Source organism: Heterodontus francisci, chromosome 10 (assembly GCF_036365525.1).
Source record: "Heterodontus francisci isolate sHetFra1 chromosome 10, sHetFra1.hap1, whole genome shotgun sequence".
In the NCBI taxonomy this organism is placed as follows: domain Eukaryota; kingdom Metazoa; phylum Chordata; class Chondrichthyes; order Heterodontiformes; family Heterodontidae; genus Heterodontus; species Heterodontus francisci.
The window spans coordinates 40552513-40575933 of record NC_090380.1 but is presented as its reverse complement, the minus strand read 5'-3'; positions in this window follow the sequence as shown (position 1 = coordinate 40575933).

Sequence of the window (23421 nt, the reverse complement as noted above, 5' to 3'; positions counted from 1 at the left end):
CTTCGAGCCTGCCCGCCGTTCAATACGTTCATGGTTGAACTGATTACTCCACTTTTCCACCTACCCCCAATGACCTTCCACCCCCTTGCTTATCAAGAATCTATCTGCCTCTGCCTTAAAAATATTCAAAGACTCTGCTTCCACCGCCTTTTGAGGAAGAGAATTCCAAAGACTCACGACCCTCTGAGAGAAAATATTTCTCCTCATCTCTCTTAAATGGGCGACCCCTTATTTTTAAACAGTGACCCCTAGTTCTAGATGCTCCCACCAAGGGGGAACATCCTTTCCACATCCACCCTGTCAAGACCCCGCAGGATCTTTTATGTTTTAATCAAGTCGCCTCTTACTCTTCTAAATTCCAGCGGATACAAGCCTTGCCTGTCCAGTCTTTCCTCGTAAGACAGCCTGCCCATTCCAGGTATTAGTCGAGTAAACCTTCTCTGTACTGCCTCCAACGCATTTACATCCTTCCTTAAATAAGGAGACCAGTACTCTACACAGTACTCCAGATCTAGTCTCACCAATGCCCTGTATAGCTGAAGCGTAACCTCCCTACATTTGCATTTAATTCCCATCGTGATAAACAATAACATTCTATTAGTTTTCTGAATTACATGCTGTACCTGCATACTAACCTTTTACGATTCATGCACTAGGACACCCAGATCCCTCTGCATCTTAGAGCTCTGCATTCTCTCACCATTTAGATAAGATGCTTTTCTATTCTTCCTGCCAAGGTCAGGAGCTGAGTAGCCCTGGCAGAACCCAAACTGAACGTCAGTGAGCAGGTTATTGCTGAGTAAATGCTGCTTGTTAGCACCGTCGACGACACCTTCCATCACTTTGTTGATGATTGAGAGTAGACTGATGGAGCAGTAATTGGCCAGGTTGGATTTGTCCTGCTTTTTGTGTACAGGGCATGCCTGGGCAATTTTCCACCTTGTCGAGTAGATGCATGTGTTATAGCTGGACTGGAACAGCTTGGCTAAGGGTGCGGCCAGTTCTGGAGCACAAGTCTTCAGTACTATTATCGGAATGTTGTCAGGGCCTTTGCAGTATCCAGTGCCTTCAGCCGTTTCTTGATATCACATAGAGTGAATCGAATTAGCTGAAGATTGACATCTGGGATTCTGGGGATCTCAGGAGGAGGCCGTGATGGATCATCCACTTGGCGCTTCTGCCTGAAGATGGTTGCAAATGTTTCAGCCTTGTCTTTTGTACTGATATGCTGGGCTTCCCCATCATTGAGGATGGGGATATTTGTGGAGCTTCCTCCTCCTATTAGTTGCTTAAATTCCCACTATCATTTATGACTAAATGTGGCACAATTGCAGAGCTTTGATCTGATCTGTTGGTTATGGGATTGCTTAACTCTGTCTATCACATGCTGCTTCTGCTGTTTAGCATACATGTAGTCCTTTGTTTTTGCTTCATCAGGTTGACACCTCAGTTTTAGGTGTGCCTGGTGCTGCACTGAACCAGGGTTGATCCCTCAGCTTGATGGTAATGGTAGAGTGCCAGGCCATGAGGTTACAGATTGTGGTTGAATCCAATTCTGCTGCTGCTGATGGTCCACAGTGCCTCATGGATGCCCGGTTTTGAGTTGCTAGATCTGTTTGAAATCTATCCCATTTAGCAAGGTGTTAGTGCCATACAAGCGATGGTGGGTGTCCTCAGTGTGAAGATGGAACTTTATCTCCACAAGGACTGTGAGGTGATCACTCCTACCAATACTGTCATGAACAGATGCATCTGCGACAGGTAGATTGGTGAGAACGAGGTCAAGTAGGTTTTTTCCTCTTGTTGGCTCCCTCACCACCTGCCCAGTCTAGCAGTTACATCCTTTAGGATTCGGCCAGCTTGTTCAGTAGCTCTTAGTGATGGACATTGATGTCCCCCACCCAGAGTACATTCTGTGCCCTTGCCATCCTCAGTGCTTCTTCCAAGTGGTGTTCAACATGGAGGAATACTGATTCATCAGGTGAGGGAGGCAGTAGGTGGTAATGAACAGGACGTTTCTGTACCCACGTTGCCATGAAACTTCATGGGATCTGGAGTTAATGTTGAGGACTCCCAGGGTAACTCCCTCCAACTGTATACCACTGTGCTGCCACCTCTGGTGGGTCTGTCCTCTTGGTGGGACAGAACATACCCAGGGATGGTGCTATCTGCGCATTGTCTGCAAGGTATGATTCCGTGGGTATGATTATGTCAGGCAGTTGCTTGACTTTTCTGTGCGACAGTTCTTGCAATTTTGGAACAAGTCTCCAGATGTTAGTCAGGAGGACTTTGCAGGGTCAACAAGGCTGAGTGTGCCATTGTTGTTTCCGGTGCCTCGGTTGATGCTGTGCGGTCTGTCTGGTTTCATTCCTTTTAGACTTTTCTCTCGCAGTTTGATACAACTGAGTGGCTTGCTAGACCATTTCAGAGGGCATTTAAGAGTCAACCACATTGCTGTGGGTCTGGAGTCACATGTCGGCCAGACCAGATAAGGATGGCAGATTTCCTTGCCCAAAAGGCATTAGTGAACCAGATGGTTTTTGCGACAATCGACAATGGTTTCATGGTCACCAATACTGAGTCATGCTTTTTTTTAAATTCCATATTTATTAGTTGAATTTTACCAGCTGCCAAAGTGGAATTTGAACCTGTGTCCCCAGAGCATTAGCCTGGGCCTCTGGATTACTATTCCAGTGACATTAGCACTACTCTGCCGCCTCCCCTGTCAAACTGAAATTGATGAACGCAGTGTTCATTTCAGAAGGCTTTAAAGTGCCTAATTGAAAGATGAGGTGCTATTCCTCGAGATTGCACAGACCATCAGTGGAACACTGTCGTCGGCGGAGGACAGAGATGTCAGCGTGAGAGCAAGGTGGAGAATTAAAATGGCAGACCATCGGAAGCTCAGAGTTACACTTGGGACTGACTAGAGGTGTTCTGCAAAGCAGTCATCCAGTTTGCATTTGCCAATGCAGAGCAGACTGCATTGTGAGCAGCGAATACAATCTATTAAATTGAAATAAGGACATATAAATTGCTATTTCACCTTGAAGGAGTGTTTGGAGCCTTGGGTAGCGAAGAGAGAGGAGGTAAAAGAGCAGGTGTTGCATCTTCTGTGCTTAGTGGTAAGAAGGGGAGGAAGTACTGGGGGTGAATGAGAAGTGGACTAGGGTGTCACAGAGGGAATAGTCCCTCGGAATGCTGAAAGGGGAGAGAAGTGGAAGATGTGTTTGGTGATGGCATTATGCTGGAGGTGGCAGAAATGGCAGAGGATGATCCGTTGAATGTGGAGGCTGGTGGGGTGCAAGGTGAGGACAGTGGGGAAGCATATTGTGGTTCTGGGAGGGAGAGGAAGGAGTGAGAGAAATGTTGGAAATAGTTCGCACATGGTCAAGGGCCCTATCAATCATGGTGGAGGGGAATCCTCAGTTGAGGACAAAGAAAGACCTATCAGAAGTACTGGTATGGAAGGTTGCATCATCAGAAAAGATGCAACGGTGATGGAGAAAGTGGGAGAATGGAATAGAGTCCTTTTAGGAAGCAGGGTTGGAAGAAGTGTAGTCAAGGCAGCTGTGGGAATCACTGGGCTAACAGTGAATATTCGTTCCTAGCCTATCCCCAGGAATGGAGACAGAGAAGTCAAGGAAGGGAAGAGAAGAATCGGAAATAGACCATATGAAAGCAAGGGAAATTGGAAGCAAATCTGATGAAATTTTCCAGTTCAGGGTGATAGCAGGAAATGGCACTGATACTATTATCAGTGTTCTGAGAAAAGAGGTGAGTTAGGATACTTAAATAGGACATGTGGAACAAAAATGTTCCACATATCCCACAAAAAGGCAGGTGTAGCTTAGATCCACATGTGTTCCCAAAGGATGGAGGAAGAAATTTGCACTCCACTCCACTGCTGGAAAAAGAAACTTTCCAGTATTTTACCAGTTTAGTGCCTTGTTAGTTGCATTTGATGTGCTAAAAGTTCAGTTTTGACCGGCGGCAAGCTTCAAAAATGGCACACATGAGAGTTACTCCATGGAGCCGCCGTGATACATGGCCGGGCGGACCGCCCCCCCATCCCGATGACGTAGAGCGGGGCAGGTGGTTCGTCCCCGGCAAAGGCATCTGGTGCCATTTTTAAAGGGCTTCAAGCCCTTGTATTGCATTTCAATTTTTAAAGTTAAAATTAACATGTTAAAATTAAAGTGAAAAATTTAATAAAAGATTCAAGCCCTTCTCCCACCGCCCCCCCCCCATGACTAAACAATTTATTAATTGCCTTCTCCCCTCAGAAAAAAACTTACCTTGCAATCCCAACCTTCCCCCCGCAAAGTCTATAACCTTTTACCTTCAACACCTTCCCACCATCCCCTCCACCAATTGCAATACTTTTCTCCGATCCCTCCCCTTCCCACCCTGAAAACCTACCTGCTCCCCACTCCCAACCAGTATTTCGCCTTGGATCTCTGAACAGAGATCCAAAGGCACAGAAGTTCCAGCAACCGACTGGAATATCACAGCAGGACAGCCATCAGCAGCAGATAAGTGATTAATTCATTCATTTTAATGTATTAACATATTTAAATTGTGATGCCGCTGCCAAGGGGGCGAGGCTGCTACGAGGCCTCGCCACTACTGGTAAAATAGGGCGGGGCCTTCCCGGCATCGAGGCCATGGCGGGCCTCTCCCGGAGGTATTTTCTGGGCCCCCCGCTATGACCTCTGACTCGGGGGGAGCAGTAAAATTCAGCCCTTAGTCTAACAAATACTGTGGTTTAGTTGGGAATGTGAAAGGTGTTGTTGGGAAAATGCCTGAACATTTTCTGGTCTTCAGCTTCATGGATCTTGAATATTCTTTTGAATGGGCCCTTTATTTAACATCTCATCCAAAAAACGCAACTTCAATAATACAGAACTCTCATAATATTTCACAAGAGCATCATCTGAGGGTGTTTTCACACTGCAATTTTAACAGCTTCCACTTTGCAACAATGCTGTTGATGCTGTATAACTCTGGAATAATTTTTAACTTGGGTGGAGGTGGGACAGAGGGCAGAGGGTGAGCAATGTAAGAGCCTTGAAGGAAGCAGTCTTACACAACTTGGTTTTAACAATGCGTGATTGTCAAATTGGGTTTAAATAGTATTCAGCTCGTCTCTTGGACATACTGCACGTTTTATAAATGCACCCAGTGCTTATTTAATTGTACGAAGAGTATGTGTGTTCCAACACATGGTTTCAACAATGAATATTTAAAGGCTTGGGGCAATGTTCTGTGCATTGTCTCTTCTGATTATGAGAATTCGAATCAGAGGCAGGCAGTATTAACAAGGTCTTGTCTGGTTCAAATTAGACTGGTAGCTACAGTTTCTATGCACTTTAGGTTATGAGTTCAAACTTCTGATCTGTTATGCATAGTGAAACTATTTTGCATATTCAGTCCCCTTTTAAGCTCTGACAAAAGAATCTTGTACAGCCACAGACTGGCACTATTTTCCCATGAGTATGCATATTTACATGGGAAAACAAAAATTGGTCTTATAATGCCAAAAATTTGCAAATACAATAATAATTGTAGAAAATATTGTTAGAATACTATTTTTCATAAGTTACATCAACTGCTTTTGTCATCTGAAGTAAATTGTTCCTGTACAGTGTTATATCTGTCCCAATATCAGAAAGTAGTCTTCAGGAGTTGCCACAAGAACTACGGAGGACCTACTTAAGAAATTAATAACTCACCATTTTACAAAGTATTAAACAATCTGATGTAGTCTCCATCTGTATTAACATGAGCTACAAAACCTGATTTACACATCAATCCTAAATATAAAAGGCAGAAATATAATAAAATCTGCCACTTAGCAGAGATTAGAACTTTTACTGCATAGATGTTTCAACACTGTGAGCTGAATTTTATCAGCCTGTCACGGTTCCCAGTGGCAGCGCCAGATGAGGGTTGCATCACCACACGTCACGTGTGCGGCCGGCTGACAGCATTCTGCAGCGGCCGACACATTTGAATGGAGGAGGTGCAGGGCCTGTCCCATTGGAGGAAGGGAACAGGGGACGAGATGCCAATGGTGTCGTCACCTGAGACAAACGCAGGTGCTGGCACCATATTTAAAGTGCTGCCAGCCCTGTTAAACTGCTGCTTCACTTACTGAGTTTGCTGCTGCGTTGCCTTTGTGCTGCTGACTCGAGACCCTGTGCTGCTCACACCACCCACCCATCCTTGGCTGGAGACCCTGTACTGCTGACCCCCCCCACTGGTTGAAGACCCTGTGCTGCTGACCTCCATCGCCCTTCCCCCTCAGCTGGAGACCCTGTGCTACTAACCCTCCCTGGTTGGAACCCTGTGCTGCTGACCCCTCTGGCTGGAGTCCCTGTGCTGCTGACCCCTCTGGCTGGAGTCCCTGTGGTGCTGACCCCTCCTGGTTGGCATCCCTGTGCTGCTGACCCCTCTGGCTGGAGTCCCTGTGCTGCTGACCCCTCTGGCTGGAGTCCCTGTGGTGCTGACCCCTCCTGGCTGGCATCCCTGTGCTGCTGACCCCTCTGGCTGGAGTCCCTGTGGTGCTGACCCTTCCTGGCTGGAGTCCCTGTGGTGCTGACCCTTCCTGGCTGGAGCCCCTGTGCTGCTGACCCCTCCTGGCCGGCATCCCTGTGCTGCTGACCCCTTCTGGCTGACGTCCTAGTGCTGCTGACCCCTCCTGGCCGGTGTCCTTGTGCTGCTGACCCCTTCTGGCTGGTGTCCTAGTGCTGCTGACCCCTCCTGGCTGGTGTCCTTGTGCTGTTGACCCTTCCTGGCTGGCGTCCTAGTGCTGCTGACCCCTCCTGGCTGGAGACTTTGTGGTTCTGTGCTGTTGGCCAAGGCCTCACAAGGCCAGGCACTTTCCGGGAGCCAAGAGCAGCTATGTCAGGCAGAAGTCACTGGGTGGCTCCAAGGTTCTGCGATGCCTCCATGCGGGTTCTCCTCCAGGCTGTAAGGGAAAGGCAGGAGCTGCTCTTCCCAATGCACGGCAGGAAGAGACCCACCACCTGACCAAGCAAGCATGGACTAAGATTGCAAAGGAGATTAGCAGCTGTGTGGTCACTCTCTGAAACTGGGTCCAGTGCCTCAAGATGGTAAATGATCTCCTTTGCTCAGCCAAGTGAGTCCTCCATACCCATCTCATCAATGGGGCTTACATGTGGCCACACAGGAGGGAGTGTGACATGGTCAGGGTCTGGCTGCAAACGGGGTGGCAAGGGACTGAGGCAACATCAGATCATGTCAGATGTATGGCTGCATCTCCAAGACAGCCGGCCTTCTGTCCTAACTTACCCGGCACCTCCCTTGAGGGCAAACGTGAGGAGGAGGCATATGGGAGCCCCATCAGGGGCAAAAAGGCTGCCACCAGACCTGCTGGTCTCTGTGGAAAGACTAACAATGTCCCTTTTCTGCTTGCAGGAGAAAATTGTCTACAACACTAGGGAAAGGGCGAAGACTGGAGGCGGATCCCGGACATCCGAGAACTGACCCCGGCAGAGGAGGCGGCTCTGGAACTAGGGGGCTCCTAGAGCAGCCATTCTGTAGCAGATGGAGGGAATGGAGTGTCCACCCAAGAGAGTGATGAGGAATAGTATTCATGTGTTCACCACGCCCTTCTAGAGAACAACATCATGCATGGTTGGGTTGGGCAGATGCATGCAGCAGAGCCCCTAAATGTTTGTGTGTTCTCACGCAGGTTATGGCATCTCAGAGGGAAGATGGTCTGCTGACGCCACTAGAATCCCGTGTTCCTCTGAGGACAAGGAGGAAGAATCCTCAGAGGGTGCATCATCACACCGTTCCCCTGCACCCTCCACCAGCGCAGATACTCTCACATCGATGGGTATGCGCTCAGGCTTCGATGCAGGGTTACAGGCAGGCGACAGCATCACACTTGCCTCCAAGCAACTGACAGAGGCTGTAACAAGCAGAGGACTATGGGAGGCCTGGCCCACGCTGAGCCCCCAGCTGATGATGGGCTACTGGTGTCGGCAACACAGAACATGCTGGAGTTGCAGGGAGAGGTAAAGCAACATCTGGTGGAGCTGCCGGACACCATGCGCAGTCATTTATATATTTGGGCAGTGTAAAATATCTTACCTTTTGTGCAGCAGCTTTTTCGGAAGCAGAGGCAGTGCGAGCGAGTGAACAGCTGGGAAGTCAGTTTCAGCCTAAAGTATATTACCGTTTGTTTCGGTGGAACAGGGGACTGCTGGGTAAGTAAAAACTTATATATTTGGGCAGTGGCTGAACCCGAGACACTACACATGTAGTGTCTCCCACCCACCCTCCTCCTCTAACCAAAAAAAAGGACTCTGGTGTGTTGATAAGGTAAGTTTTTTTATTTCTTCTGTATCGTGTGATTGGTTAAAAATTTACTTTTCTTTTTTTACTTTTTTTGATTTTTTATCTATTGGTTATTTGAAAAAGACCATAGCAAAGAAGTATCAGAAAGTATTTAACTCATAAATTTATATAAAGTAATAAAGTAATTAACTAAGTAGAGGTGGCTGGGCAGGTGATGTGCTGTAGCTGTCTGATGTGGGAGCTGGCTGTCCCCATTGTGAACGGCAGGGACCACATCTGCAGCAAGTGTTGGTTGCTGGAAGATCTCCGGCTCAGAGTTGATGATCTGGAATCTGAGCTTCCAACACTGCGGCACATCCGGGAGGGGGAGAGTTACCTGGACGTTTTGTTTCAACAGGCAGTCACACCTGGTAGATTAAGTAATTCAAATTCAGTTAGTGATCAGGGACAACAGGGTGTGATTGCAAGTGAGGCAGGTAGGGGGATCCTGAGTTCAGGAGTGGAGGAGCCTCAGCCTTTGACCTTATCCAACAGGTACGAGATACTTGCTCCCTGTGTGGATGAGGAAAAGGGCTGCGGGGAGGCTGAGCCAACTGACCATGGCACCATGGTGCAGAAGGCCATTCAAGAGGGGGGAGCAAAAAGACAAGTGGTAGTTATAGGGGATTCTATAATTAGGGGGATAGATAGTATCCTTTGCAAGCCGGATTGGGAGTCCCGCATGGTGTGTTGCCTGCCCGGTGCCAGGATGCAGGACATCTCTGACCGGCTTGAAAGGATATTGGAGCGGGAGGGGGAGGATCCAGTTGTTGTGGTCCACGTTGGGACTAACAACATAGGCAAGGCTAGGATGGTGGACCTGTTTGGGGATTATAAAGCACGAGGAACGAAATTAAGGGGACAGGTCCTCGAGGGTCATAATCTCCGGATTACTGCCCGAGCCACGTGCAAATTGGCTTAGGGATAAGAATATTAGGGAAGTAAACACGTGGCTAAGGGAGTGGTGTGGGAAAGAGGGGTTCCATTTCATGGGGCATTGGCATCAGTTTTGGAACCGGGGGGATCTGTACCGATGGGACGGTCTCCACCTGAACCGATCTGGAACCAGTGTCCTAGCGAAACGGATAAATAGGGTGGTCTCTAGGACTTTAAACTAGTGACTCGGGGGGGAAGGGAAAGGGAAAACGACAGGGAGTATGATGATAAATAAAAAGGTAAGCAGCAGGCTAACGTATGCAGGAGGGTTTAGGTTCAAGGCAGACGATGAAAGAAACAGAAAGGAAGGATAACTCAGGAGTTATTATTAGAGATGTTGGGAATCATGAGGGTAAGAAAGCTAGCATAAAGGCACTTTACCTGAATGCTCGTAGCATTCGTAACAAGGTTGATGAGTTAACGGCACAAATCATCGTGAATGAATATGATTTGGTAGCCATTACGGAGACATGGTTACAGGTTGGTCACGACTGGGAGTTAAATATCCAGGGGTACCAGACTATTCGGAAGGACAGACAGGAAGGTAAGGGAGGTGGTGTAGCTCTGATACTCAAGGACGACATCAGGGCGGTGCTGAGAGATGATATAGGTTCTATGGAGAATGAGGTTGAATCCATTTGGGTGGAAATTAGAAACTCTAAGAAAAGGTCATTGATAGGCGTAGTCTATAGGCCACCAAATAATATCACATTGGGGCGGGCAATAAACAAAGAAATAACTAATGCCTGTAAAAATGGTACGGCAATTATCATGGGGGATTTTAATCTACATGTAGATTGGTCGAACCAGCTCAGTCAGGGTAGCCTTGAGGAGGAATTCGTTGAGCGTATCCGTGATAGTTTTCTTGAACAGTATGTAATGGAACCGACGAGGGAGCAAGCTATCCTAGATCTAGTACTGTGTAATGAGACAGGAATAATTAATGACCTCATGGTTAGGGATCCTCTTGGAAGGAGTGATCACAGTATGGTTGAATTTAGAATACAGGTGGAGTGTGTGAAGGTAAAATCCAATACCAGGGTCCTGTGCTTGAACAAGGGGGACTACAATAGAATGAGGGAGGACTTGGCTAAAGTGGACTGGAAACAAAGATTTTACGGTGGGACAGTTGACGAGCAGTGGAGGACTTTCAAAGCAATTTTTCAAAGTGCTCAGCAAAAGTATATTCCAGTGAAAAGGAAGGACTGGAAGAAAAGGAGTAATCTGCCATGGGTGTCTAAGGAAATAAGGGAGGCTATCAAATTGAAAAAGAATGCATACAAAGTGGCCAAAAGCAGCATGAAACTAGAAGACTGGGAAAACTTTAAAGGTCAACAGAAAGCTACAAAAAGAGCTATAAAGAAAAGTAAGATGGAACAGGAGAAAAAACTAGCACAGAATATAAAGACAGATAGCAAAAGTTTCTATAAATATATAAAACGTAAAAGAGTGGCTAAAGTAAACGTTGGTCCTTTAGAGGATGAGAAGGGGAATTTAGTTATGGGATATGATGAAATGGCCGAGGCATTGAACAGGTATTTTGTATCGGTCTTCTCAGTGGAGGACATTAATAACATGCTAGTAATTGACAAAGAGACGAACGTAGGTGAGGACCTGGGAACAATCATTATTACGGAAGAGGTAGTGTTGGGCAAGCTAATGGAGCTAAGGATTGATAAGTCTCCTGGCCCTGATGGAATGCATCCCAGGGTACTAAAAGAGATGGTGGGAGAAATAGCAGGTGCACTAACGGTAATTTTCCAAAATTCGCTGGACTCTGGGGTAGTCCCAGTTGATTGGAAAACAGCAGATGTGACGCCACTGTTTAAAAAGGGAGGTAGACAAAAGATGGGGAATTATAGACCGATTAGCTTAACCTCTGTAGTGGGGAAGATGCTTGAGTCTATTATCAAGGAAGAAATAGCAGGGCATCTCGATGGAAATTGTCTCGTTGGGCAGACGCAGCATGGGTTCATGAAGGGCAGGTCATGCTTGACAAATCTTTTGGAATTCTATGATGACATTACGAGCAAGGTGGACAATGGGGACCCAGTGGATGTGGTGTGCCTAGATTTCCAAAAGGCCTTCGACAAGCTGCCACACAAGAGGCTGCTGCATAAGATAAGGATGCATGGCGTCAGGGGTAAACTATTAGCATGGATAGAGGATTGGTTGACTAACAGGAAGCAGAGATTGGGGATAAATGAGTGCTATTCTAGTTGGCAATCAGTCACTAGTGGTGTGCCTCAGGGATCGGTGTTGGGACCGCAATTATTTACAATTTATATAGATGATTTGGAGTTGGGGACCACGTGTAGGGTGTCAAAGTTTGCAGATGACACTAAGATGAGTGGCAGAGCAAAGTGTGCAGATGACTGTGAAACTTTGCAGAGGAACATAGATACATTGAGTGAGTGGGCAAAGGTCTGGCAGATGGAATACAATGTTAATAAATGTGAAGTCATTCATTTCGGTAGGAGTAACAGGAAAAAGGATTATTACTTGAATGGTAAAAAGTTGCAGCATGCTGCTATGCAGAGGGACCTAGGTGTCCTTGTGCATGAATCGCAGAAGGTTGGTCTGCAGGTACAGCAAGTAATTAGGAAGGCAAATGGAATTTTGTCCTTCATTGCTAAAGGGATTGAGTTTAAAAGCAGAGAGGTTATGTTGCAGCTGTATAAGGTATTGGTGAGGCCGCAATTGGAGTACTGTGTGCAGTTTTGGTCTCCTTACTTGAGAAAGGATATACTGGCACTGGAGAGGGTGCAGAGGAGGTTCACTAGGTTGATTCCGGAGTTGAGGGGCTTGGCTTATGAGGAGAGACTGAGTAGATTGGGATTATATTCATTGGAGTTCAGAAGAATGAGGGGGGATCTTATAGAAACATATAAAATCATGAAGGGAATAGATAAGATACAAGTAGAGAGGATGTTTCCACTGGCAGGTGAAGCTAGGACAAGAGGGCATAGCCTCAAGATTAGAGGGAGCAGATTTAGGACTGAATTAAGAAGGAACTTCTTCACCCAGAGGGTTGTTAATCTATGGAATTCCTTGCCCAGTGAAGTAGTTGATGCTTCTTCAGTAAACGTCTTTAAAGCTAAGGTAGATATCTTTTTGAACAATAAAGGAATTAAGGGATACGGTGGGAGCGCGGGTAAGTGGATCTGAGTCCACGAAAAGATCAGCCATGATCTTATTGAATGGCGGAGCAGGCTCGAGGGGCCGGACGGCCTACTCCTGCTCCTAGTTCTTATGATCTTATGTGCGGACGATGGAGGAGTCCATTCACGCCATGAGTGCTGCCATGTCTCAGGCGTGTGAGCGCATGGCTTCCTCCATCGGGAGGTTGGCGACCCTTATGGAGAGCCAGATCCCACAGATGCGTGCAGACCTACATACCATTGCTTTGATCATGAGCTCCTTGAAGCAATGTCAAAGTGAGAGGGGGGACAAGACGCCCGTGTCTTCTGTGGTCAGCAGGGAGTTTCAAGTGAGGCTTGAAAAGGAGGAGAAGAGGTTGATCTCCACATCCAGGGGCTTCCCTCAGGGCGCTCTGAGTATAGACAGTGGTTCCTCAGCCCCTCCGCAAGTGAGCCCAGCTCCAGTAGCTGCGACACTTGGGGAGGCTCCTGGAAACCCTCAGCCAGCTGCGGCCCTCCAGGCCTCAGGCAGCTCGAGGACAGCCGCCAAAGTAATGCCAGGCCACGAAGCAACGTGTTCCGCAGCCTCAGCTGCCAGCGCTGGGGGAACACTTCGTAGAAGCTCACAGAAGCGCGTGAGGACGAGCACTTCGTGGGTGTGTGCACCTTGCTCTTGTTTTTGCATATTGCGAATATTTAAATAAATGGAGGTCACTTTCATTGTTAAGAATCTCTCGTGTTTTTTCTGCTGCCCTATCAGATGCCACCTCACCCTTGGTCCCTCAATGCGCTGCCAGTACAGGGGCAGGCCACATATTGTCCCCTCAGTTCTGTGCATGTGGCTGCTCAGCCTGGGCGCAAGGCATGGGAGTGCAATAGGAAAGAGATGACATTTGGAATACAGTGTGGTGAGTATTTATTGAGTTCACTTGGAACGGGCATCATGGTGGCAGAAACCAGGTATGTATGTGACTGTCCCAAGCCTCCCTTGCGTGTTTCTCAATGGCCCTCACCTCTGGTACAAGGGTTTCTTCATCCCACCCTGCCTGCTTGACATCCTCCTTGTTGGATGAAGAGTGGCATTCAATCATGTCCTCTTGATATAAGGCTCCCCCCTTTGCCATGCTAGATTGTGCAGAGCACAGCAGACACTACAATACACAAGACCTTCGTCGGGGCATACTATATGGCTCCAGCGGATCAATCCAGGCACTGGAACCTCATCTTCAGCAGCCCAATGGCCTGCTCAGTGGTTGATCGGGTGCACTTGTGGTAGATGTTGTACTTTTCCTTTGCTGCAGTGCGAGGGTTCCTCACAGGCATCAGAAGCCGTGTCTTCAAAGGGTAGCCCTTGTCCCTAAGAATCCATCTCTGAAGGCGAGCGGGGTCCGGAAAAGCTGTGGCACCGGGGACTGTCTCAGTATGTAGGCATCGTGACTGCTTCCCAGGAAGTGTGGGTACACACCTGCAGGAAATGCTTTCAGTGGTCGCAGACCAGTTATAGTTGATTGGATGGAATCCCTTCCTGTTGATGAAGGCAGCTGGCTGCTCTGTTGGAGCCTTGATGGCAACATGCGTGCAATCGATGACACCTTGCACCTGGGGGAATCCAGCTATGACCCTGAAACCCATTGCCCTTTCGACCTGACTGTCGGTCCGGTACTGCAGATAATTGCCGGCCCTCTTGAACAGGGCATTGGTCACCTCCTTGATGCAGAGGGGGGCTGCTGCCCGGGACACGTCACACATGTCCCCAGTGGATCCCTGGAAAGAGCCAGAGGTGTTCTGCCACTCATCCTGCAACACGGCACATAAGTCGGTGACGGCCTCCCTGGAGAGCAGCAGTCATCACTAACACTGCAGCTTGGATGTTTGGAGGTAGCTGAGGCGAGTCCGCTACACTCCCTGCCGTGGATAAGCCCTTCTTGGTGAGGCAGCTTGCTCAGCCGCCACCTGGCCCGGCCTTCCTCTGACTCTCTATTGCACAGCACGGGGATCTCCAAAGAGGGCTGAATTTATTTGAGCTCCCAACGTCGGGCTCCGTTGCAAAGGAGGCTGGAAGATCAGAGCGGCAGAAGCCCGCCACAGACCTCAACATCGGGATTGCTGGGCCTGTTCTTTCCGTTGGCAGCGAAACTCTCTGGCGACCACCCCACCCTTCAGCGATGGGACCCGACTTTAAATATTGAAATTAACTTTATGCATACATTTAAATCCAATTCCCCACAAACTTACCGTCGGATCTGGATCTTCAGTGCAATGGGCGGTACTCATGTGCTTTCACTTTCCCGTCCAGGGCAGGCTGGCACTACCGAGGTGGGGAAAGGGGGGATCAGAGCCTTTTTAGTGGGGGGTGGGGGGTGGTGGAACAGGGTCAACTCTGCATTTTTAGTGTGTAGAGGGGGAAAGGGGTGACCTCTACAGTTTGTGCAATTGGGGCAGGGGGGAATGATCAACTTTGCACTTTGTGCAGTTGAGGAGAGAAGGGGTCAGCTCTGCAATTTCAGTCCATTGGGGGGGGGGGAGGGGAATGAATCAAACATTTTTAATGTAGTGGGGGTGGGGGAGACAACTCTGCATTCACTGAGCAAGGCTGGCAGCCCTTTAAAAATGGCGCCAGTGCCTGCGCAGAAACCACTGATGCTGTTCATGGCATTGCCGAGGCCGTCCCCACCATGTGATTGGGGGGGTCGGCCGCCCTGCATATTCTAAGGAGCCAACACGCTCAAGATCGCAGCGGACCATCGTCCACCCATGCGGGACACCATTTTTGTCGCCTGCTGCCGCTTCCGGCAACGGGAAAATAAAGACGTTGCCTTCCAAAGCCTACTCCTTCTGTTATGGCTGCAACCCCTCTGCATGCACCCTTGCTATGAGGGCTGCAAAGCCTCTGCACCCACTCTTGCTGTGAGTGCTGCAACCTTCTGCACCCACTTTTGTCTCAAGGGTTGCAACCCCTCTACGCCCAATCTTGCCTTGAAGGCTGCGCCGCTGTGGGGCCATGGCTTCCACATCCCCTTCCCCCCACTGTTCCTTTTCCTGCATTCATCCAATGCTCCCGATGGTCTGTCTTGCCCTGGCCACACTGAGGCCTCGCCTCGGTGCCACCACCTTTAAACAATTGGGGATCTGAAGGCACATGATCCTCCTGCGCTGTTCACTAAATCGGAAACCTCCCGTAAAATCCAAGTTGGACCAATGTAAATACATGCTAAATATCAGTTTGGCAATTGTAATTGCAGTCTCACCGCATCGTACTGGCAACGCTGCCTTGGACCTTTCCTGCTGCTGACAAAATCCAGAACCAACTTCACAATGTCAGGTTTCTTGGGAAGCGTGCCCCTCCCAATTTTTCTGCCCCCATGCCTCCAATCCTATTCCTGCTGACTGGATAAATTTCAACCCTGTGCTGTAGTGTTCTTCAGGCAAAAAAATGACAAGATAAGGAGAATGGCATAGGTCAACAGGGAACAGAGTCTCAAAACATACTTCAAGAACCTAAAGTGTCATAAGTGAGAGTAATGGCAGATTTGGAACCTAGAACTTAAAGCATGGAGATGACAAAATGCAATTAAATAGATTTTGCCAACTCTGTCATTGAACACAATCTATTCCTGCATGCAATATTTCTCATCTCAAAAGCAGACTCATCTCAAAAGATAGTATCCTGGTGCAGTTTTCAGTTTATCAATGGCAATGTGTCAGCCAGGAACAGACCTGCCAGAAATAAGCAGGTCTTGTAATCCAAGCTTTGCAGTTTTTCATTTACCCTAACATTTTTAGACAATTTGGAGACTTAGGGGAGTAAAGCTTAAAAATAACTTAAATAAAAAAAAACACCTGCAAGAAAATGTGTTGTTTGTTCATTTGATTAGTGGATAAAATGCACTGCCTGTTGTGAAAATGAACCAGATCCGAAAGGTCACAAGTTCAATCCCTGGTCTGTGCTGAACTAGCTGATCACAGTCAGGGTAGCAATTGAGTACTGCAATTATCCTCACCATCCAAGAAGCAGAAAAAGTCCATGCATGACATTGAACACAAGCATAAAGTAATTGGTCAGTCACTCAAGACTCTTGTGTTTTATTGGACCTTTTATTCCAGTCCGTTAGAAACTTTGAATCCCAGTTTAAAAGAGTGCATGTTTTCATTCTGAAAAATATGTGCAAATTTCTTCGAAATTACTGCTTTCAAAGAATTGGTGGAAGTTTTTAAACTGTGACACAAAATTCATCAGACTTACAAAAGGAATTCTATTTCATAGCCATATTTATGGCCAAAAGCTTCTTACCTGCAATGAAATTATTCAAAATCAGCAAAATTTTACATTTGAACCTTTTGAAGATCAGAACATATCGTGAACAAAGCACCATAAACATCAATAATGGCTAGAAAGATAATCCTTCTGGGTGAAAAGTTAATCTCTTTTGCATTGATTTGCTTGCTTAGAAATAAACACATAGTCATTCTTTTAAAAAAATTGAGTTACTTTTCTGATTTTCTGTATAGTTGTCAGTATGACCAAACTGGTATTGGTTATTCCCTATTATTTTTAAGGTTATTAAAGTTTTATACATTGCAGTGATAGCATGGTATTGCCTCACATTTATTCAAAGGTTGTCATTGATCATGTTAAATACAATTGAAAGAGACTTAGAAATGACATCCTAGTGGCTCAGACTGCTGCTACACCAATTTGCTTCACTGCAGAGTGGAATGAAGCCTGTTCATATTCATGGTTTCCCATATGATGAGTTCCCTATCTCAGCTCAACAATTCAAAAAAAGTAACAACTGAACAGGAAACTCACAGAAAGGAACAGAGGTTAAGTCAACTGGGGCTGCCTGAGGACACTCTCAGTGGCTAGTAAGAGTATTGCATTCGTGAAAAAGTGGGAGCAGATTACTCATTTATATAAGAATAGTGCAGAATGTGGGGTGTTTTTTATTCATATGTTATAATAGGTTATTAGGAGCTCTAACAGCAATCTATCAGTGCACTACGGAGGGAGTGGTGCACAATCGGAAGCACCAACTTTTGGAATGAGAGGTTAAACTGAGATTCTATTTTCCCTCTCAGGTGGACATGAAGGATCCCATGTTACTATTCATTCGCATCCAGGGCAACATTTATCCCTCTAATAACTGTAAAAAAGCAGATTATCTGATCATCTATCGCCATGCCGTTTGTGGGACCTTGCTGTGCGAATATGGGCTGCCACATGTCCATACATGACAAGTGACTACATTTCAAAAGCACTTCATTGGCTGTGAAGTGCTGTGGCACATCCCGAGGTCATAAAATCACTAAATATATACAACTTTTTTTTCTTTCATTATATGATAAAGGAAAATTATTTTATTTATGTGTTCTGCTTTAAAACAACGATGAACATAATAGAATTTATCAGCTTCTGCTACAAGCATATCTTCTTGCAATCAGTACAGCCCACAATGTAGATTTCACCAGTTTCAGAATTGCAACTTTAATCTTAGCACTGTTATGGCCACGTGGTTTTCAGCTCCCCACCTGACAGCAGCAACAGTATTTGCATTAAGAGTTTAACCTTTTGGTGTTTTATTTTTCAAATAACCAGACAGTGACAGGTTTTAAAAAACAGAAGGTCAATTGTTTATAGATCAATACGCTTTATCCTAAAATTGTCACAAACTCATTCGCTCGCGCACACACACACACACACACACACAAGAAGAAAGAGGTAGGTGGGTTTTAGTGAAGGAGAAAGCTCTAGACAGTTGCAGGCCTGATTCGATTGTAGATTTCTCTCTTGATTGAAGGTCCTGTTGAAGATGGTGGGTCAATTCCAGCTCTCTCTGCTGTATTATGTAGATGTTGGATTTTTTTCTAAAGGGCAGGTGCTTTCTGGCTTGCTGAAGTGCCAGCTGTTGCAAGTAGCTTCACCTTCTGGGTTAGTCTCTCTCTCTCTGGCTGTCTTTGTTATTAAGGTAAAACTGTGTCACCTCTCACCTCCTGTTAGGAGAAACTCTGGTTTCATCCAATGGTGATCACACAATGGCCCAGGACATGGATACATCACACCTCCTTTGTTTTAGGAGAAGACGTTCAATTCCGGAATGTTTTTAGGATGGGTGTAAGATGGATTTTATGAACACTTTTTGGCTTTGAATATTTGTCCTTTGTCAGACTGTTTGAATATACAAAAGGCTAATCCCTTTTTATTTGGTGGCCGTTTTGGACCATTGTTCACATTTTAAAATGAAGGTTCATTTTTAACTCTTCAGGGTTAGTCCGTGAATGTTGTATCATCACACCTCCGATGGCGTGACAGCACTTATTGATATCGAGAACATTGTCACATTTTCATGTTCAAACTGATATAACAGTAGTGCTAATACAGGTGCAAGAAGTAAAATATACTTGCATTTATACTGCATATTTTATATAGATGGTTAAATGTTCAAAGTACTTCACACAATCAATTTTAAACTACCATGTTGTGTAACCAAACAAACAGGAGAAACACAATTTGCACTAAACAAAATCATTATACTTAATGTTTGGTCTTAAGTCAGTTCATCAAAGGATATATTTATATTTCTGAAAAGCAGCAGTCTGTTCATACTTTCTATGAATGTTATTTGGTATCCTATTCAAAATACAGAAAGCATTCAGTATGTTTCTGGTTCAGAAATTTCCCATTCTGCAGTATTTGTGCAATTAAATCCAGCACATTTTTTTCAAAACAGAAAATAGCTAAAATAGATCTGTATCATAGTGGTTTCCAGTACACACATGCTGTTTATAGCTCTGGATTATTCTGACTCATATGTCTCAGAAGGTGTTCTCCAAAGTTAAAAGGTTAAATTACTAATTTTGCTAAATAATGTAAGAAACTCAGATTTTTATTTTAATGTGCCCTTCCTTCACTGCGGCATTCTTTTCTTGCAGCTCCCAAAGGAAATATTAGAATAAAAATTACTGCATTAATGTGCTTGTGTTTTCTCTGTGGAGGGCCCTCCAGCATTCAGGGATTTAGTATATCATTTTGTACAAGGATCCTGTTTTGTATAGGCTGCAAAGTAGTAGAAGTGGATGAAGCTCAAAGCCACCAAGGCAATTACAAGCATCCTAACCACTCTGCCACCCCCCAACAGAGGGAAGGCACTTCTAGTAAATAAATAATCTGTTCAAACAGTCTGTCCAAAGTAAAGGTCCATACCAGTACTTTTATTTTGAGTAACAATTATGAAATTGAGGTTGAGTAGTTGATTTCCTGCAATGCTCACTGGTCATGAAAATTTTGTACCACAGTCAAGTACCTTGATAGTAAACCAGACCTCATTACAGCCTTGGTCCAAACATGGTAAAAAGAGTTGGCTTCAGAAGTGAGGTGAGAGTGACTTCCCTTGACATCAAGGCAGCATTTGACTGAGTGTGCATCAAGGAGCCCTAACAAAATTGAATTCAATGGGAATCAGAGAAAAAACTCTCCACTGGTTGGAGTCATACCTAGCACAGAGGAAAATGATTGAGGTTGTCAGAGGTCTTGGACATCACTGCAGGAGTTCCTCAGGGTAGTGTCCTAGGCCCAACCATCTGCAGCTGCTTCATTGATGACCTTCCCTCCATCATAAGGTCAGAAGTGGGAATGTTCGCTGATAATTGCAGTATTCAGTACCATTTGCAACTCCTCAAATACTGTGGAGACTGTGCATACATGCAGCAAGACTTGGACAACTTTCAAGTTTGGGCTGATAAGTGGCAAGTAACATTTGTGCCACACAAGCGCCAGGGAACAACCATCTCCAACAAGAGAGATTCTAATCATCTCACCTTGACATTCAATGGCATTACCATTGCTGAATCCCCACCATCAACATCCTGGGGGTAATCATTGGCCAGAAACTTAACTGGACCAGCCATATAAATACTGTGGCTACAAGAGCAGGTCAGAGACTGGGAATTCCGTAGTGAGTAACTCACATCCTGACTCCCGAATACCTGTCCATCATCTACAAGGCACAAGTCAAAATGTGTGAAGAAAACCACACCTGCCAAAAAAGAGACATATTCATTTCATCATATGGAACATTATTGTTGACCTGTTACTGGACTTGAAATAACTTGTTTAAAAAGACCACAACAGTGCTGAAAACATGGCTTCACATTTTCATTCTAAAAGACAGTTGCCTGAAGAAGACAATGGGAGTGCTTCCCTGATATTTATCACTAGTGATGATCAAGAGACAATGAATGTGTAAGAGACAGCATCCACCATTTAAGCAGTCTGCCATGTGGGACCTTGTCAAAAGCCTTGCCAAAATCCATGTAGACCACATCAACTGCACTACCCTCATCTATCTTCCTTGTTACTTCTTCAAAAAATTCGATGAAGTTGGTCAAACAAAATCTTCCCTTAACAAATCCATGCTGACTATCCTTGATTAACTTGTGCCTTTTTCTAAGTGACAGTTTAACCTGTCTCTCAGAATAGATTGCAATGTTTGCCCGCAACTGAGGTTAGACTGACTGGCCTATAATTATTTGGTATTTCCTTCGCTCCCTTTTTAAACAGAGGTACAACATTAGCAGTTCTCCAATCCTCCGGCACCACACCTGTATCCAGTGAGGACTGGAAAATGATGGGAGACCCTCTCCTATTTCCTCTCTTGTTTCTTTTAACAGCCTAGGATATATTTCATCTGGCCCTGTTGATTTATCAACGTTCAAGAATGCTAATCCCATTAATACTTCCTGTCTCCCTATGTTCATCACATCCAATACTTCACACTCTTCCTCCTTAACTACAATATCTGCATCGTCCCCCTCTTTTGTGAAGACAAATGCAAAATATTCATTAAGAACCATACCACTATCTTCTGCCTTACACATAGGTTACCTTTTTGGTCTTTTATTGGCTCTACTCTCTCCTTAGTTATCCTCTTACTTTTAATCTATTGATAAAAACATCTTTGGGTTCACCTTGATTTTGCTTGCCAGTGTTCTTTCATGCCCTCTCTTTGCTTTCCTAATTTCCTTTTTGATTTCGCCCCTCCACTTTCTATACCCCTCTCGGCTTTCTGTAGTGTTGGTTCTTGGTGTCAGACATAAGCTTTCTTTTTCTGCCTTATCTTACCCTGTAGGCTCCTTGACATCCATGGGGCTCTAGACATAGCCGTCTCACCCTTTTTCTTTATGGGAACATGTTTACTCTGAACCTCTTGAATCTCCCGTTTCAATGCCTCCCACTGCTCTGACACTGATTTACCTTCAAGTAGCTGTTTCCAGTCCATTTTCGCTAAATCACTCCTCAGTTTAGTAAAATTGGCCTTGCCCCAATTGAGAACTTTAACTCCTGTTCTATCTCTGTCCTTTTCCATAATTATGTTAAAAGTGACTGAATTATGATCACTACCACCAAAATGCTCTCCCACTGCCACTCCTTCCACATGGCCATCTTCATTTCCTAAAACTAAGTCTCAAACTGTGCCCTCTCTTGTTGGCCTTGCTACATACTGGGCAAAAAAGTGCTCCTGAATGCACCTGAAGAATTCTGCTCCCTCAATTCCTTTCACACTAAAACTATCCTAGTTAATATTGGGGTAGTTAAATCCCCTACAATTACTGTCCTATTGTTCTTGCATTTCTCAGAGATTTGCCTACATATCTGCTCTTCTATCTCCCTCTGAATGTTTGGGGGTCTGTAGCACACTCCCAGCAGTGTGATTGCCCCTTTTTTGCCCCTTAGCTCAATCCATATGGCCTCATTTGATGAACCTTCCAACATATCATCCCTCCTCACAACTGTATTTGTTTCCTTGACCAAAATTGCCACTGCCCCTCCTTTCTTATCTCCCTCTCTATTGTGCCTGAAAACCCTGTAAACGGGAACATTGAGCTGTCATTCCTGTCCCCCCTTAAGCCATGGATCTGTATTAGCTATGATATCATACTACCACGTGTCTATCTGTGCCCTCAGCTCATCTGCTTTATTTGCTATACTCCTTGAATTGAAATAGACACCTTTGAACACTGCCAAACTCTTTTTTAAAATTTTCTAACCCTCGTTCCTCTGTCTTCAAGATTCATCCATTAATTTTCTGCCTTCCAATTTCATTTCTGATTTTGTCCCAACTGAGTCTACCTTCAGGTCCCCACCCCACTGCCAAACTAATTTAAACCCTCCCCAACAGCATTAGCAAAATGTCCCGTAAGGAACTCAGTCCCGGCTCTGTTCAGCTGCAACTATTATTCTTAGTAGTTTTAACTGAGTTAGAGTTTTAAGGTTAATAAACTTCCACCTTTCTGGTTTAAATCTAAGAAAACTTGTCTGGTTGATTTCTTTGCAATTAAAATTAGAGATCAGTGAGCAAGACTTCACTGAAAGGAAGCTAAAAACACAATGTTTTAAAAAATTAAACCCTGTTATGGTCAAACCAGGAAAGGCTGAGAGGGGAGCCCTAGACCCCTGCCTCACCTGGTCATAACAGAAATTTGGGAGCTCGTCCGGGATTGGACCCACAGACAAACGAGAAATTGGAGGTGGGGAGTCAAATTGATCCAATCAAAAAGAGAAAAGATTTCAATACAGGTTTTCTTGTGGTTGTGTGTGCTAGAATACTAACATGTCTGTGATTGAAGCCAGTTACTCCCCAAGCTAGGGTGAAGTAACTCGGGATAAGTTAAAGGCACAGTCTATGGAGGAGTTGGGAATTATGGTTGAGCAGCGTGTGATCACTGTCCATGCCAAGGCTCGGAAGTCTGAACTCCTAAGACTCGTGGCCAACCATTTTTCCCTCAGATGTGAAGAATCAGAAACTGGGTTAGAAATAGACTCCAACAGGGTATTGCTAGCAAAGATACAATTGGAGAGAGAGAGAGAGAGAAAGAACCTTCCAGAAGGAATGTGAGGAAAGAGAGCTGAGGCGGCTTGAGTTAATTAGGGGGCAACAGAGTAACCCCAGTGAAAGCCTCACCAATATGGAGAATAGTA